Source organism: Arachis hypogaea, chromosome 13, assembly GCF_003086295.3.
Source record: "Arachis hypogaea cultivar Tifrunner chromosome 13, arahy.Tifrunner.gnm2.J5K5, whole genome shotgun sequence".
Classification (NCBI taxonomy): Eukaryota; Viridiplantae; Streptophyta; class Magnoliopsida; order Fabales; family Fabaceae; genus Arachis; species Arachis hypogaea.
In genome coordinates this window covers 78,252,818-78,257,700 of record NC_092048.1, presented here as the reverse complement: position 1 = coordinate 78,257,700, position 4,883 = coordinate 78,252,818, and the positions used below count along the sequence as shown (strand labels likewise).

General features: G+C 34.8%; 1 non-coding gene across 1 annotated transcript; it reads right to left on the bottom strand.

The window, feature by feature from the left end:
* Positions 1-4,446: 4,446 nt before the first annotated feature.
* On the bottom strand, positions 4,447-4,550 carry LOC112739042 (small nucleolar RNA R71). Its single transcript, XR_003169983.1, has one exon. It is a non-coding gene; the product is annotated as a small nucleolar RNA R71 (small nucleolar RNA).
* Between the last annotated feature and the right edge of the window lie 333 nt (positions 4,551-4,883).

The following is a 4,883-nucleotide window of genomic DNA, read 5'->3' as shown; positions in this document are numbered from 1 at the left end:
AATGTTCTATTGCCTATAGTGCAAGATAGGATGAAGCTTCCTGGATCTTTGAGTTTTGGTGGAAGACCTCTTTGGATGACAGCACTGCATTCTTGGGTCAAGATTACTGTCTCTTTTTCATTCTAACTCCTCTTCTTGTTAATAAGCTCCTTTAGGAATTTTGCATACAGAGGCATCTGCTCCAATGCTTCAGCAAGGGGAATATTAATTTCCAGCTTCTTAAAAACTTCTAGGAACTTGGGAAATTGTTGGTCTTTGATCTCCTTGTGAAATCTTTGAGGATATGGCAAGAGAGGGGTGTAAGTCTTCACTATCTTCCTCTATTTGTGTGATTGCTCCTTGATGAGCGGATAATTTATACCCTTTTTGGCATTATTTTTACATAGTTTTTAGTATGTTTTAGTCACTTTTTATTATATTTTTATTAGTTTTTATTCAAAAATCACATTTCTAGACTTTACTATGAGTTTGTATGTTTTTCTGTGATTTCAGGTATTTTCGAGCTGAAATTGAGGGACCTGAGCAAAAATCTGATTCAGAGGCTGAAAAAGGACTGCAGATGCTGTTAGATTCTGACCCTCCTGCACTCGAAGTGGATTTTCTGGATCTACAAAAGCTCAATTGGCGTGCTCTCAATTGGGTTGGAAAGTAGACATCTTGGGCTTTCCAGAAATATATAATAGTTCATACTTTGTTCGAGATTTGATGGCCGAAACTGGCGTTCAACGCCAGCCTAAAACTTTCTGGCGTAAAACGCCAGAACTGGCACCAGAATTGGAGTTAAACGCCCAAACTGGCACCCAAGCTGGCGTTTAAATCCAAGAACAGCCTATGCACGTGAAAGCTTCAATGCTCAGCCCAAGCACATACCAAGTGGGCCCCAGAAGTAGATTTCTACACTATCTGCATTTAGTTACTCATTTTTTGTAAACCCTAGTAACTAGTTTAGTATAAAAACTACTTTTAGAGATTTATTTTATATCATTTGATCATCTTTTGATCATATGTAACTTTGACACATTGCCTCCATTGGAGGCTGGCCTCACGGCCATGGCTAGACCTCTTTTCACTTATGTATTTTCTACGGTGGAGTTTCTACACCTCATAGATTAAGGTGAGGAGCTCTGCTGTTCTTCAAGAATTAATGGAAGTACTATTATTTTTCTTTCAATTCATGCTTACTTCTTCTCCAATCAAGTTAGAATGAAGGGGTGACCCGTGACAATCAACCACTATCTTCGTTACTCGCTTAGCCAAGATCCGCGTGCCTGACAGCCACAAACGGTCTACATGATGTTCAACATAGTCATTGGATGACAGCCGGAGTATATTCTATTGGGTATCTAATACACGGACCGAGTCCGTGAGATTAGTATCTTCATGGTATAGGCTAGAACCATTGGCAGCATTCCTGAGATCCGGAAAGTCTAAACCTTGTCTGTGGTATTCCGAGTAGGATCTGGGAAGGGATGACTGTGACGAGCTTCAAACCTGCGAATGTTGGGCGCAGTGACAGTGTGCAAAAGGATAAGGGTCCTATTCCGACGCTAGCGGGAACTGACAGATGATTATCCGTGCGGTAGCTGTACATGGTATTTTTCATCCGAGACGAGAAATCCGACAGTTGATTAGCCGTACAGAGATCGTACCTGGTATTTTTCGTCCGAGAGGATCATACAGCTTGCCATGGAAGGGAGCACGCATGGTTGGAAGAGGGCAATAGGAAAGCAGAGGTTCAGAAGCAAGAAATCATCTCCAAACGCTTATCTGAAATTCTCACCAATGAATTACATAAGTAACTTTATTTTATTTTATGTTTTATTTATCTTTTAATTTTCAACACTCATAACCATTTGAATCCGCCTGACTGAGATTTACAAGATGACCGACCATAGCTTGCTTCAAGCCGACAATCTCTATGGGATCGACCCTTACTCACGTAAGGTATTACTTGGACGACCCAGTGCACTTGCTGGTTAGTTGTGCGGAGTTGTGAAAAGTGTGAATAACAATTTCATTCTCCAAGTTTTTGGCGCCGTTGCTGGGGATTCTTCGAGTGTGAACAACTGACGGTTCATCTTGTTGCTTAGATTGGGTAATTTTATTTTATGTTTAAGCTTTTTATATTTTTTATTTTCGAAAAATATTTTCAATAAAATATTTAATTTTCGAAAAACTTTATCAAAATTTTTAAGAATGAATTCCATCTTCGAGCTTCATGATGGTATGTTAAAGCTTGGCTGGCTATTAAGCCATGGCTAATCTTTTGGACCGGAGCTTTAACTTATCATGTTCATTGGATTGTTGTATGTATTTGTTATGCTAAAGCTTGGCTGGCCATCTGGCAATGTCTAACTCTGTTGGACCGAAGCTTTAGAATAACATTGCATCAGCTTTGGGATTCCCATTTATAATTCTATGCTAAAGCTTGGCTGGCCATTGGCCATGTCTAATTCTTTTGGACTGGAGTTTTAGACTAACATTACATGAATCCTGGAATTCTGATTAAAAATTTTGAACTTCTTTATTTTCTATTTCCAAAATAAATTTCGAAAAATATACAAAAAAATCTAATAAAATCATAAAACCAAAAATTTTATGTTTCTTGTTTGAGTCTAGTGTCAAATTTTAAGTTTGGTGTCAATTGCATGTTTTAATTTTTCTTAAATTTTCGACTTTCATGCATTGTGTTCTTCTTTTGTTCTTGATGATTTTCTTTGTTTAAATCTTGTGATTTTCTTATTTTGTGTCTTTTCTTGTTTTTCTTGTACATTTTCGAATTCATGGTGTTTAAGCATTAAAAATTTCTAAGTTTGGTGTCTTGCATGTGTTTCTTTCTTTAAAAAAATTTTCAAAAATATGTTCTTGATGTTCATCATGATCTTCAAAGTGTTCTTGGTGTTCATCTTGACCTTCAAAGTGTTCTTGCATGCATTATTTGTTTTGATCTTAAATTCTTATGTTTTGTGTCATTTTGTTGTTTTTCTCTCTCTTCATTAAAAATTCAAAAATAAAAAATAATATCTTTCCCTTATCTCACTCATAAATTTCGAAAGTTTTGAGTTGACTTGGTCAAAAGTTTTTAAAATTTAGTTGTTTCTTGTTAGTCAAGTCAAAATTTAAAATTAAAAATTCTATCTTTTCAAATCTTTTTCAAAATCAAATCTTTTTCATTTTTCTTTCATGTTTTTCAAAAATTCTTCATAAATTAAATTTCAAAATCTTTTTCTTATTTTTGTTTCATATTTTCAAAATTAATGCTAACATTTAATGTTTTGAGTCAAAAATTTCAAGTTGTTGCTTGCTTATTAAGAAAGGTTCAATCTTTATTAATTTCCTTTTCAAATCTTTTTCAAAATAAATTTCAATCATATCTTTTTCAAAATTCAATTTCCAAATCTTTTCTAACTTCTTATCTTTTCAAAATTGATTTAAAAATCTTTTTCAATTAACCACTTAATTTTTTTGTTTGATTTTAAAAGTTTACTATTTCTTATCTTTTTCAAAACCACCTAACTACTTTTCTCTCTCTCTAATTTTCAAAAACCAACTAACAACTTTTTCAAAATTCCTTTTTAATTAACTAATTGTTTTAAATTCTAATTTATTTTATTTTTTCTTAAATTTCAAATTCTAACTTATAATTAAAATAAAAACAAAAATATTTTTTTCTTATAATTAAAATTCGAATTTCTTCTTTCTCTCATCTCTTTCTATGTATTTTATTTAATTACTAACACTTCTCTTCTTCTTAAAAATTCGAACCCTCTCCCTCTCTTTGTGTTTGAATTCTCCTTATTCTCTCTCTACCTCATTCTTCTATTCTTCTCTTCTTCTACTCACATAAAGGAATCTCTATACTGTGACATAGATGATTCCTCTTCTTCTCTGTTCTCTTCTTTTTTATATGAGAAGGAACAAGGATAAGGACATTCTTGTTGAAGCTGATCCTGAACCTGAAAGGACTCTAAAGAGAAAGCTAAGAGAAGCTAAAGCACAACACTCTGGAGAGGACCTTACAGATATTTTCGAAAAAGAAGAAGACATGGCCAAACCTAATAACAATGGTGGAGATGCAAAGAAGATGCTTGGTGACTTTACTGCACCATCTTCTGACTTCTATGGAAGAAGCATCTCAATTCTTGCAATTGGAGAAAACAACTTTGAGCTTAAGCCTCAATTAGTTTCTCTAATGCAGTAGAATTGCAAGTTTTATGGACTTCCATTGGAAGATTCTCATCAGTTCTTAGCTGAATTCTTGCAGATCTGTGACACTGTTAAGACCAATGGGGTTGATCCCGAGGCTACAGACTTATGCTTTTCCCCTTTGCTGTAAGAGATAGAGCTAGGATATGGTTGGACTCACAACCTAAAGAAAGCTTGAACTCTTGAGAAAAATTGGTCAATGCTTTCTTGGCCAAGTTCTTTCCACCTCAAAAGTTGAGCAAGTTTAGAGTGGAAGTCCAAACCTTCAGACAGAAGGAAGGTGAATCCCTCTATGAAGCTTGGGAAAGATACAAGTAATTGATCAGAAGGTGTCCTTCTGACATGCTTTCAGAATGGAGCATCATATGTATATTCTATGATGGTCTGTCTGAATTGTCCAAGATGTCATTGGATCACTCTACTGGTGGATCTCTTCATCTGAAGAAGATGCCTGAAGAAGCCCAGGAACTCATTGAAATGGTTTCAAATAACCAATTCATGTACACTTCTGAAAGAAATTCGGTGAATAATGAGATGACTCAGAAGAAAGGAGTTCTTGAGATTGATACTCTAAATGCCATATTGACTCAGAATAAAATATTGACTCAGCAAGTCAATATGATTTCTCAGAGTCTGACTAGAATGTAAGTTGCATCTGGCAGTACTAAAGAAGCTTC